The sequence below is a fragment of the Rattus rattus genome, chromosome 11 (genome assembly GCF_011064425.1).
Source record: "Rattus rattus isolate New Zealand chromosome 11, Rrattus_CSIRO_v1, whole genome shotgun sequence".
NCBI classification, from domain to species: Eukaryota; Metazoa; Chordata; class Mammalia; order Rodentia; family Muridae; genus Rattus; species Rattus rattus.
The window spans coordinates 42,691,223-42,705,421 of NC_046164.1; positions in this window are offsets into that span (position 1 = coordinate 42,691,223).

Genomic DNA, 14,199 nt, shown 5'->3' on the forward strand with positions numbered 1-14,199 from the left:
CNGTTCCAACCATTNGCCTATGAATTTCATAAAGTCATTGTTTTGATAGCTGAGTAATATTCCATTGTGTAGATGTACCACATTTTCTGTATCCATTCCTCTATTGAAGGGCATCTGGGTTCTTTCCAGCTTCTGGCTATTATAAATAAGGCTGATATGAACATAGTGGAGCCTGTGTCTTTGTTATATGTTGGGGCATCTTTTGGATATATGCCCAAGAGAGGTATAGCTGGGTCCTCAGGTAGTTCAATGTCCAATTTTCTGAGGAACCTCCAGAGTGATTTCCAGAATGGTTGTACCAGTCTGCAATCCCACCAACAATGGAGGAGTGTTCCTCTTTCTCCACATCATCGCTAGCATTTGCTGTCACCTGGGTTTTTGAACTTAGCCATTGATGACTGGTTTGAGGGAAATCTCAGGGTTGTTTTTTTTCCATTTCCTTATGACTAAAGATGTTGCAACATTTCTTTTGGGTGTTTTTCAGCCATTCGGCATTCCTCAGCTTTGACTTCTTTGTTTAACTCTGAACCCCACTTTTTAATAGGGTTTTTTGTCTCCCTGCAGTCTAATTTCTTGAGTTCTTTGTATATTTTGGATATAAGCCCTCTATCTGTTGTAGGATTGGTAAAGATCTTTTCCCAATCTGTTGGTTGCCGTTTTGTCCTAACAACAGTGTCTGGTTATATACATTGCTTTTTGATGGATTTGAACATGAACCCAGTTTTATAAAAAGCTTTTTTCTTTTAATTTTTAATAGTCATTTGATATATAGTCCTGTAATATTTTCATCACATTTACCCCTGTGCCAAGCCTTCCTTGTTCTACCCATCCTTTTGTAGCCACCCAACTTTATCATTTTTTACCTTTCTTCTTCCTTTTTCAACACATCAAGCCTAATTTGTGTTACCCATATATTCTTTGGTGTATACACTGCAATGAAATCATGGTTACCTTACGAGCTACTGCATATATGTTCTTAAGGAAAACTTATTTTCCTTCTCCCATCAGCTAACAATTGCCAGTAGCTCCTTGGATAGCTTGGGACTTTGCCGTGGTGACAACCTATACAATAGCCCTTCATACTCAAGCCAGACCAAAAGCTCTGAGTTTTTTTCCTCAGTCACTCCACTTTAATTATAATGTAAACACATAAATAGTGAACTGGCGTCATATCTCCCTTCCCAATTTTTCCTCTCATGTCCTTCAGAAATCTACTTGTATGTTTTAAGACCCCCTTGCATTATCCATGGCTCTGGCACACAGTATCTGGTCTCAGTTGTTTCTTGCAACTATGAGGCAAGACTCCATAACCCACTTCAATCCTCTGTTACTACAGCTACTGCCACAGAGATTATACTTGTAAGTTCAAAGGAACCCTTTAGACTTTATGCTTTCCTTCTTTAGATAAATTTAGATCTTCACAAAATGAAGCTCAAGTGGGTAGAGTATAGCTCTCAGGCTACCTTTCCTTTGGCTCAGTGCATTGCAGGAGGTGCCTCTTCAGCTTGATCTCTAACAATTGCAGCTGCCTTCTTAGCATCAATCTGTATGCTCTTCAGTCTTGAAACATTCTCTGCTGTTTCCTTCAAGTGCATCTTCATTCAGTTTTTCATAGAATGAGCAGGAATGGAGTAATAATCTTTGCAAGAATTCTCATGGAAATAGCCCCTGATTGATTCCTTGTTCTCCAGTGTCTACATTCTTTTCTCAGCATTCTTGCTTTACAAGCTTCCTCTAAAAATATCCTACTAAGCTCTGATTCCAGGATTTCAGGGTTTTTCTAGCTTCGAAGTTCCAGCCTCTTTCACACTTCAGTATGAAATAGTTTCCAGTGGCTAAGAATCCAGTGCTCAAGTTTATCATAGCAAGGTCTCAGTTTCTCAGCACCAACTTCTGCTTCTTCGTTTTTATCTCCAAGCTGCAGTCTTACAATGTATATTAGTCAACCTCTAGGACAGTATGAGCCAATTTCTCAACAATAAATGTTTGCCATGATATATGCAAAGATATTTCATTTATTATATTTATTTGGAAAATTTTGACCACTTTAGAAGTAGTTTCTGACATCCTGGCATATAAATAATTTTACTAAACCCAACATTAAGGAATAATTTTGTAATAATATGTCACTATTGATGCCATTTGACACTTCCATCTATAGTATACTCAGCTCTTTCAAATTAAAAATGACTTTCAGATTAAAAATGGCATTTAAAAACAGTAAATATTTGATAATAGTACTTTATAATTCTGAGGTTTAGTTAGAAATGCAAATAAGTAAGTTAGCATAATAAAATGATAATTAGGTTCCTTTAGGGAAAGTCTAAAACTCATTATTTAGAAAAGCTGAAAATTATGGAATTGTGGTAATCCAGTGGATTTTTTAATAAAGTTCTGATGCTTGACCAGAAAAAATATTTTTATAGTTCATTAGATCATTAAGATCTAATGTTTATCCCAAATTCTCGTGTTTTGCTCACATTATCTTTTCTTTACTAGGAAAACCTCAAAACAAATTTCCAGGAGATTATGACTAAATGCCATTTCCGGATTACTTGAAAGTTTGCCAAACCATTTAATACAGACAAGCGAAGGTTAATTTGTATGCTTTCTTAGTGCCAAGGATAGAGTATTCCTTTCCAGAATTGTTTTTTAATGGATTTGGTCTAGGCAACAACTAGGTCATGCTAAAGTCAGTACAAATATTAATTCATGATTCAAAATTAATGGCAAAGTAAATGGCCTTCAGTTACTACTGGCTGTAGTGTGTAATTCAGCAGGATGGGTAGACACACTCATCTCAGCCACCTCGACACTACAAGGGGTAAGGGTGATAAGACACAAAGTTTAACAACTTCTTGGGCGAACTGAAAAACTGAGAACTAAAACTCCAATTAATCAACCAAATATATAAGCAAAGAGAAACTAAATCTGAATAAAATACCTATGTGTGATATCACCTTAGGACAATCAAAACTCTTATACCTGGAGACAAATGAATTGAAGCATAATCAATATGTAGTGGATTTACTAAAAGAAGGGGGAAACCGACTACATTATATGATTTTATTAATAATAATAATACAAGTACTATTTTTTAAAAAAGATACTTAAGGTCAGAAAATATTTTGTTTAAACCCTTATGGCAATGTTTTAAAACAGAAACTATCTCTCTGCCTATAGCATTTCTGACAGCAATGGCATAGGATTTCAACATAGAGGTTTTCTAGGATTTAAAGCTATGGGCTGGGCACTTTTTAATTAAATTTAATTTCCAGCATCAGCCCAGACCTCACTGATTTACTGTTCAGTGTAGCAAGGTCGCCTCCTTTGTTTTTTTTTTTTTTTTTTTTTTTATTAACTTGAGTATTTCTTATGTACATTTGAGTGTTATTCCTTTCCGGTTTTGGGGCAAACATCCCCTTCCTCCCCCCTTCCTTATGGGTGTTCCCCTCCCACCTCCCCCATTGCCGCCCCTCCCCCCACAATCTAGTTCACTGGGGGGTTCAGTCTTAGCAGGACCCAGGGCTTCCCCTTCCACTGGTGCTCTTACTAGGATATTCATTGCTACCTACGAGGTCAGAGTCCAGGGTCAGTCCATGTATAGTCTTTAGGTAGTGGCTTAGTCCCTGGAAGCTCTGGTTGCTTGGCATTGTTGTACATATGGGGTCTCAAGCCCCTTCAAGCTCTTCCAGTTCATTCTCTGATTCCTTCAACGGGGGTCCCGTTCTCAGTTCAGTGGTTTGCTGCTGGCATTCGCCTCTGTATTTGCTGTATTCTGGCTGTGTCTCTCAGGATCGATCTACATCCGGCTCCTGTCGGTCTGCACTTCTTTGCTTCATCCATCTTGTCTAATTGGGTGGCTCTATATGTATGGGCCACATGTGGGGCAGGCTCTGAATGGGTGTTCCTTCAGTCTCTGTTTTAATCTTTGCCTCTCTCTTCCCTGCCAAGGGTATTCTTGTTCCTTTTTAAAGAAGGAGGAACCTTCACATTTTGATCATCCGCCTTGAGTTTCATTTGTTCTAGGCATCTAGGTAATTCAAGCATTTGGGCTAATAGCCACTTATCAGTGAGTGCATACCATGTATGTCTTTCTGTGATTGGGTTAGCTCACCAGGATGATAGTTTCCAGTTCCAACCATTTGCCAATAATTTCATAAAGTCGTTGTTTTTGATAGCTGAGTAATATTCCATTGTGTAGATGTACCACATTTTCTGTATCCATTCCTCTGTTGAAGGGCATCTGGGTTCTTTCCAGCTTCTGGCTATTATAAATAAGGCTGCGATGAACATAGTGGAGCACGTGTCTTTTTTATATGTTGGGGCATCTTTTGGGTATATGCCCGAGAGAGATATAGCTGGATCCTCAGGCAGTTCAATGTCCAATTTTCTGAGAAACCTCCAGACTGATTTCCAGAATGGTTGTACCAGTCTGCAACCCCACCAACAATGGAGGAGTGTTCCTCTTTCTCCGCATCCTCACCAACATTTGCTGTCACCTGAGTTTTTGATCTTAGCCATTCTCACTGGTGTGAGGTAAAATCTCAGGGTTGTTTTGATTTGCATTTCCCTGATGACTAAAGATGTTGAACATTTCTTTAGGTGTTTCTCAGCCATTCGGCATTCCTCAGTTGTGAATTCTTTGTTTAGCTCTGAACCCCATTTTTTAATAGGGTTATTTGTCTCCCCGTGGTCTAACTTTTTTTGAGTTCTTTGTATATTTTGGATATAAGGCCTCTTATCTGTTGTAGGATTGGTAAAGATCTTTTCCCAATCTGTTGGTTGCCGCTTTTGTCCTGACCACAGTGTCCTTTGCCTTACAGAAGCTTTGTAGTTTTATGAGATCCCATTTGTCGCATTCTTGATCTTAGAGCATAAGCCATTGGTGTTTTTGTTCGGGAAATTTTTTCCAGTGCCCATGTGTTCCAGATGCTTCCCTAGTTTTTCTTCCATTAGTTTGAGTGTGTCTGGTTTGATGTGGAGGTCCTTGATCCACTTGGACTTAAGCTTTGTACAGGGTGATAAGCATGGATCGATTGCATTCTTCTACATGTTGACTCCAGTTGAACCAGCACCATTTGCTGAAAATGCTATCTTTTTTTCCATTGGATGGTTGGGCTCCCTTTGTCAAAAATCAAGGACCATAGGTGTGTGGGTTCATTTCTGGGTCTTCAATTCTATTCCATTGGTCTATCTGTCTGTCTCTGTACCATTACCATGCAGTTTTTTATCACTATTGCTCTGTGCACGGGCTTGAGTTCAGGGATAATGATCCCTGAAGTCCTTTTTTTATTGTTGAGGATAGTTTTAGCTATCCTGGGTTTTTTTGTTATTTCAAATGAATTTGCAAATTGTTCTGTCTAACTCTTTGAAGAATTGGATTGGTATTTTGATGGGGATTGCATTGAATCTGTAGATCGCTTTTGGTAAAATGGCCATTTTTACTGTATTAATCCTGCCAATCCATGAGCATGGGAGATCTTTCCATCTTCTGAGGTCTTCTTCAATTTCTTTCTTCAGAGTCTTGAAGTTCTTGTTGTACAAATCTTTTACTTGCTTGGTTAAAGTCACACCGAGGTACTTTATATTATTTGGGTCTATTATGAAGGGTGTCATTTCCCTAATTTCTTTCTCGGCTTGTTTCTCTTTTGTGTAGAGGAAGGCTACTGATTTATTTGAGTTAATTTTATACCCAGCCACTTTGCTGAAGTTGTTTATCAGCTTTAGTAGTTCTCTGGTGGAACTTTTGGGATCACTTAAATATACTATCATATCATCTGCAAATAGTGATATTTTGACTTCTTCTTTTCCGATCTGTATCCCCTTGACCTCCTTTTTGTTGTCTGATTGCTCTGGCTAGAACTTCAAGAACTATATTGAATAAGTAGGGAGAGAGGGCAGCCTTGTCTAGTCCCTGATTTTAGTGGGATTGCTTCAAGTTTTCCATTTAGTTTAATGTTAGCCACTGGTTTGCTGTATATGGCTTTTTACTATGTTTAGGTATGGGCCTTGGATTCCCATTCTTTCCAGGACTTTTATCATGAAGGGGTGTTGAATTTTGTCAAATGCTTTCTCAGCATCTAATGAAATGATCATGTGGTTTTGTTCTTTCAGTTTGTTTATATAATGGATCACGTTGATGGTTTTCTGTATATTAAACCATCCCTGCATGCCTGGGATGAAGCCTACTTGATCATGGTGGATGATTGTTTTGATGTGCTCTTGGATTCGGTTTGCCAGAATTTTATTGAGTATTTTTGCGTCGATATTCATAAGGGAAATTGGTCTGAAGTTCTCTTTCTTTGTTGGGTCTTTGTGTGGTTTAGGTATAAGAGTAATTGTGGCTTCATAGAAGGAGTTCGGTAGTGCTCCATCTGTTTCAATTTTGTGGAATAGTTTGAATAATATTGGTATGAGGTCTTCTATGAAGGTCTGATAGAATTCTGCACTAAACCCGTCTGGACCTGGGCTCTTTTTGGTTGGGAGACCTTTAATGACTTCTTCTATTTCCTTAGGAGTTATGGGGTTGTTTAACTGGTTTATCTGTTCCTGATTTAACTTCGGTACCTGGTATCTGTCTAGGAAATTGTCCATTTCCTGCAGATTTTCAAGTTTTGTTGAGTATAGGCTTTTATAGTAAGATCTGATGATTTTTTGAATTTCCTCTGAATCTGTAGTTATGTCTCCCTTTTCATTTCTGATTTTGTTAATTTGGACACGCTCTCTGTGTCCTCTCGTTAGTCTGGCTAAGGGTTTATCTATCTTGTTGATTTTCTCAAAGAACCAACTTTTGGTTCTGTTGATTCTTTCTATGGTCCTTTTTGTTTCTACTTGATTGATTTCAGCTCTGAGTTTGATTATTTCCTGCCTTCTACTCCTCCTGGGTGTATTTGCTTCTTTTTGTTCTAGAGCTTTTAGGTGTTCTGTCAAGCTGCTGACATATGCTCTTTCCTGTTTCTTTCTGCAGGCACTCAGCGCTATGAGTTTTCCTCTTAGCACAGCTTTCATCGTGTCCCATAAGTTTGGGTATGTTGTACCTTCATTTTCATTAAATTCTAAAAAGTTTTTAATTTTTTCTTTATTCTTCCTTGACCAGGTTATCATTGAGTAGAGCATTGTTCAATTTCCACGATATGTGGGCATTCTTCCTTATTGTTATTGAAGACCAGCTTTAGGCCGTGGTGGTCCGATAGCACGCATGGGATTATTTCTATCTTTCTGTACCTGTTGAGGCCCATTTTTTGACCAATTATATGGTCAATTTTGGAGAAAGTACCATGAGGAGCTGAGAAGAAGGTATATCCTTTTGCATTTGGGTAGAAGGTTCTATAAATATCCGTTAAGTCCATTTGGCTCATGACTTCTCTTAGTCTGTCTACGTCTCTGTTTAATTTCTGTTTCCATGATCTGTCCATTGATGAGAGTGGGGTGTTGAAGTCTCCTACTATTATTGTGTGAGGTGCAATATGTGTTTTGAGCTTTAGTAAGGTTTCTTTTACGTATGTAGGTGCCCTTGTATTTGGGGCATAGATATTTAGGATTGAGAGTTCATCTTGGTGGATTTTTCCTTTGATAAATATAAAGTGTCCTTCCTTATCTTTTTTGATGACTTTTAGTTGAAAATTGACTTTATTTGATATTAGAATGGCTACTCCAGCTTGCTTCTTCCTGACCATTTGCCTGGAAAGTTGTTTTCCAGCCTTTCACTCTGAGGTAGTGTCTGTCTTTGTCTCTGAGGTATGTTTCCTGTAGGCAGCAGAATGCAGGGTCCTCGTTGCGTATCCAGTTTGTTATTCTATGTCTTTTTATTGGGGAGTTGAGGCCATTGATGTTGAGAGATATTAAGGAATAGTGATTATTGCTTCCTGTTATATTCATACTTGGATGTGTTATGTTTGTGTGCTTTTCTTCTCTTTGTTTTGTTGCCAAGACGATTAGTTTCTTGCCTCTTCTTGGGTATAGCTTGCCTCCTTATGTTGGGCTTTACCATTTATTATCCTTTGTAGCGCTGGATTTGTAGAAAGATATTGTGTAAATTTGGTTTTGTCATGGAATATCTTGGTTTCTCCATCTATGTTAATTGAGAGTTTTGCAGGATACAGTAGCCTGGGCTGGCATTTGTGTTCTCTTAGGGTCTGAATGACATCAGTCCAGGATCTTCTGGCCTTCATAGTTTCTGGCGAAAAGTCTGGTGTGATTCTGATAGGTCTGCCTTTTATGTTACTTGACCTTTTTCCCTTACTGCTTTTAATATTCTTTCTTTATTTTGTGCGTTTGGTGTTTTGACTATTATGTGTCAGGAAGTATTTCTTTTCTGGTCCAATCTATTTGGAGTTCTGTAGGCTTCTTGTATGCATATGGGTATCTCTTTTTTTAGGTTAGGGAAGTTTTCTTCTATGATTTTGTTGAAGATATGTACTGGTCCTTTGAGCTGGGAGTCTTCTCTCTCTTCTATACCTATTATCCTTAGGTTTGATCTTCTCATTGAGTCCTGGATTTCCTGTATGTTTTGGACCAGTAGCTTTTTCCGCTTTACATTATCTTTGACAGTTGAGTCAATGATTTCTATGGAATCTTCTGCTCCTGAGATTCTCTCTTCCATCTCTTGTATTCTGTTGGTAAAGCTTGTATCTACAGCCCTTGTCTCTTCTTTTGGTTTTCTATATCCAGGGTTGTTTCCTGTGTTCTTTCTTGATTGCTTCTATTTCCATTTTTAATTCCTTCAACTGTTTGATTGTGTTTTTCCTGGAATTCTTTCAGGATTTTTGTGTTCCTCTCTATGGGCTTCTACTTGTTTATTTATGTTTTCCTGGAATTCTTTCAGGCATTTTTCCGATTCCTCTCTGTCGGCTTCTTACTTGTTCTCTAAGGTAGTTCATCATGTCTTTCTTGAAGTTCTCCAGCATCATGGTCAAATATGATTTTGAATCTAGATCTTGCTTTTCTGGTGTGTTTGGATATTCCATGTTTGTTTTGATGGGAGAATTGGGCTCCGATGGTGCCATGTAGTCTTGGTTTCTGTTGCTTGGGTTCCTGCGCTTGCCTCTCGCCATCAAATTATCTCTAGTGTTACTTTGTTCTGCTATTTCTGACAGTGGCTAAACTGTCCTATAGGCCTGTGTGTCAGGAGTGCTGTAGACCTGTTTTCCTCTCTTTCAGTCAGTTATGGGGACAGAGTGTTCTGCTTTCGGGCCTGTAGTTTTTCCTTTCTACAGGTTTTCAGCTGGTCTTGTGGACCTGTGCCTTGAGTTCACCAGGCAGGTCACTTGCAGCAGATAAGTTAGTCTTACCTGTGGTCCTGAGGCTCAAGTTCGCTCATGGGTTCTGCCATATGGGCTCTCTGCATGTGGCAGCGACCAGGAAGATCTGCGCCCCTTTCTCTTCGGGGCCTCCAGGCACCAGGGTTCCAGATGGCCTCGTGTTTTCCTCTGGAATCAGTAATGTGTGCAGAGAGCAGTCTCTTCTGGTTTTCAGAGGCGTGTCTGCCTCTCTGAAGGTTTAGCTCTCCTCCCACGGGATTTGGGTGCAGAGAACTGTTTATCCGGTCTGTTTCCTTCAGGTTCCGGCGGTCGCCTCCTTTGTTTCAAACACTATACACAGCAGCAGAATTCCAGGCACTTATACTTTTGTTTGACTTGGCTAAAAATTTGAATTCCTTAGGTCCTCCTCAGATTTGGTGGTGATGTTTGACATTTTCTGGGGAATATGAACAAGATCTATTCACCCCAGGTAGAGAACCTATGACAGACCAAACTAATGACCCCACCACAGACATATGCGAATCACAGAATTTTTATTTTGGTTTCTTTCTACTGTTGTTGCTATTATATTACAGAAATATCAGTGAGGATACTTGCTGGAGCAGAGTTTACTAAACAACATTTGCATCACTGAAAAACCCGTTTCAGTGTGGAGTGATGACTCATGAAAAATGAATCTATTGAATAAAGCACAAGTCAGTAACTCATCCAACTAACTGGCTGTCACTGTTCACATAATTTCAAGAGGGTGCCTATGAATTTTGTGAATTTCAAGATCATCCTAAAACTGATTTTGTTGTTTTTGTTGTTGTTGTTATAAGGAAACATTAATTACCAACGTGAGAATACATTTACCTTGGAGAAAAAAATATAATTCATTGACTTGGAATTCAAAACTAATGAAATTTCTGGCTTTCCTTGTTTCTTTACTGTACATTACAGATCCTTTATAGTCAATATGGGGTAGGTTTAGGTGGCTCAAAAGACAAGGAAGGCTTGTTCCTATATCCCAACATTTACTGGTGAGACATGATTCCTTCCTCATTGAATGCATCCTTTTGTTATCCTTGAATGAGCAGCAATTAGGTTTTTACTGTCCCTAAAGGGCCAGCCTGCCTCTGACACAGAAGGGCTCAATGCCACTGGAGAAGACAAGGCCATATATGTTCTCAGGTGCAGGATCAAGCATTCAGAATAGGTGGCTTCCACTATAAATGCTCCGTGGGGCTTTATTCACAGACACCATGATGATGTAATTGTAGTCTCAGAGGCTTACTGCTGAACAAACTTAGTTTTTCTTGTTTCTTCTAAACTCTGGCAGGCTAGGTCAACTCAGCTGTTCTGGCTCAAACTCTTCTCCAAGCTGGCTGATTTAATCTGACTTTTTTTCAGCTTCTGATTAAATTACTCTGCATTACCTCCAAGTAACTCTGGCTATCTATTCCAATCCTGTGGCTCCCTTTTGCTCTCTGGTTGCAATCTGCCTCTGAACTGAACTGCTTGAATTCAATGGATCTTAGCTCAATGAGCAAACTAAGGAAGAAATTAACCTCCATTGCACTGCACTCACTGACTGACTCTCCCTGTGCTGCTCTATTTTCTGACTGTTGGGTTGTTCTATCTCTAATCATTCTGTCAGATCTCTAATTCATCACTTTCTATGCCCCTCAACTAGACGTCACTTTCAAACATGGCTGCTTCCTTCTACAAACTGACCATACCCTTCATTGTTAGGGATTAAATATTGTTCTAAGGGTGTGTCTGTATTCCAGCTAGAGGCATTAAAGGTATGCGGTGTGTCGACATTCCAGCTGGATCTCACAAACCTAGCTCTTCAGAGTGATCCCTTGTCAGTGCAGTCATCTTCTTGGATTAAAATTCCTTTACAATTTGGAGAGAGTAACACCTTAGTTTTGAAGCCACTACATACCTTGATAGCAAGATCCAAAGAACTCAAGCTGGGGATGAGCAGAAAGCTTCCTCCTTACTGGCTAGTTCCACTGTGCTAAAAGGTACAATGCAAAGTACTGGGAGAGAAAAGATGTCTTATAGGCTGAGAACCCTATGAACGACAATACCAATCATCCATGTGAACTGTGCCCACTGGTACAAGAGTGGTATAGGTATTATGAGAGTAGAGTAACAAAGTGATTCTGATTCATTTTGAATTGTATCCTCAAGACAGAATTCATACTTGGAACCCTAAATTTCTTTAAAGTCTCATGACTGAGGTCTTAGGCTGTATGATGAGGCTCACTAGTGTTGTTTATCTAAATTGACTCAAGTTCCAAGCTGCCCTCTAAATACTTATACAGACTCATATATAATGGTTACTTTTGGTCTATTTTTATTGGATATTTTCTTTCTTTCTTTTTTATTTTAATCTTTATTAACCAGAGTATTTCTGATTTACATTTTGATTGTTATTCCCCTTCCCAGTTTCCAGGCCAACATCCCCCTAACCCCTCCCCCTCCTGTTCTAAATGGGCTTCCCCTCCCCATCCTCCCCCCATTACCACCCTCCCCCCAACAATTACGTTCACTGGGGTTCAGTCTTAGCAGGACCAAGGGCTTCCTCTTCCACTGGTGCTCTTACTAGGCTATTCATTGCTACCTATGAGGTTGGAGCCCAGGGTCAGTCCATGTATAGTGGCTTAGGGATATTTTCTTTATTTACATTTCAACTTTTATCTCATTTCCTGGATTCCCCCTCTTATAACTCCCTATCCCATAACCCCTCCCCCTGCTTCTATGTGGGTGATCTCCCACCCACCCACCCTCCTTCTTGGCATTTCCCTATAGTGCAAAAAAAATGTAAGAGAGAGATGATGGCAAGATTGTAAAATCCCCTCTTCTGGACAAGACCCAGCTAATATAATTACAATTCTCATAGCTAAAGGACTTGCACAATAATAGCCATTGCTAATAGTCAGTCATGGTTGGAGAGTGGCGTAAATAATAATACTCATCTCTGCTGAAGTATTATTTACTTATTGATTTGGGAGGGAAGGACAGACTTTGTTTTCTAGTGTTCTGAAAAGAGACATACTCCATTGGATTGTTCCAAAGAAAGGGTCACACAGAAGACCCTGGTTAGTACAGTGCATCACAAAAGAAAACAAAGAATATGAATTCTAGAAAGAAAATTTTAAGGAGACAACGGTGATAGGAGTAACCTGAAAGCAGAAGGGCTCACAAAAATCAAATAAAATGTAAGAATAAATTGTCACATAACAAATTTAAACTAAACAAATTAAAAATCTGTGATAAATATTTCCAACAAACTAATACCCTGATACTTGGAATTAGAATGAAAATGGCAGAACTCATGGTAGGCAAGTTGTTATCAAATACATACTCAGAGCCATTTTCTACCCAGTGAAAAGATTTGAAGTACTAGATCAAAATGTCATAGAGCTCCAGTTAAATTTAGTGAAAATAGACACTCCAAGAAGGAGTAGAAAAGACAAGTTCTCTTCAAAGGATGTAATTAATTTTGTGTTAGTGTTTTCCCTCCTGATAATAGAAGGTCAGAAATCAATAGAGCAACATCAGCAGCTTTAAAAGAAAAAAAAGTCCTAAAAATTCTGTACTCAGAAGCCAAGATCCCTGTGTAGAACAAGAGAAAGGTTCTTGTTAATTCTATGAACATAAAAATTATACAACCTAAGCAGTCACACTTAAACTTAAACATCTACTAAGCTAGTCATAGCATGCACTATAAATATTTCAATAAAGTAAGCTAATGAGGGAAATTAATAAGTTCTTATAAGCACTGAAAACAGAAAAAGTTATATAAAATAATTATATTAATAAAATAAAAGTTCACAAATGGACCCATTTAAGAGCTATGAAAATAAATATTTATATTGTAATAATAGTAATTACACCAAAGTAACAATGAACATATAGTAAAATGACCCATGGTTTTCAATCAACAGTTCAAGTACATATTTTAGCATTAATTATTTGATTTAACAGATAATATGGTTTCAGTAAAGCATTGGGAAGAAGCATGTGTTATATTCACTAGGATTCATAATTGAATATATATAGTACAAATATTAATATTTAGACATTGACAACTGAATGCTGATATGGGCCTTAGAATTAGAACTTTTGGAACACTTCAGAGTGCTCAGTTTATGCACCTGTATTTAAATATTTATGTGTCCAGCTGCTAATTGTTCTTGGAGAAAGCCAATGAAACAATTACACAGTCTGAAAACCAATTTTCTACTGTTAAAATTTTCCTTACCTTTTCTTCATATCACAGTAAGGACACAAGAAAAGAAACCTTGATTGTTATCTATTATATACAAACATGCCCAAGAAATTACATATTATAATAAGGCTAAGAATATACAGTGTGTTCAAAAAAATCTAACAAATTTCTCTGATTGTCTCTAATTTCTGACTCCAATATTACTGAGAGATAAGAGGGTGATCTTCAAGACATTCAATGATGTCAACATAATAAAATGAACTATGAATTGATTGATGTCACCCTTGGATCCATATGAATTGAGACAAAGTATCAGATTTGTGTGATCAATCTTTCTTTCGAAGGTACAATTAGGACACATGCTTGCATACAGGCTAACTTGATTATATAAATTTTCATTGAGCATTATTCTTTCCTGGTGACTATAGGTCACATCACTTTGAAAATAATGCTGACCAGTAGAATATAAGACTGTGGTGTAACAAAAGTATATAAGTTAGAATAAATGAAAATGAAAAGAAATGTAATGAGAATACACTGATGTGAAATGTGTATACACACGCATATAAATACATATGTATACACACATCCAAATGCATGCATATATATATGTAGTATATGTCCTGGGATGAGACAATGTACAATATGGGAGCTGAAAAGATCGTATGAGTGCATATTGCACTTACAGTGCACTTGATTTCTGTTCTTACC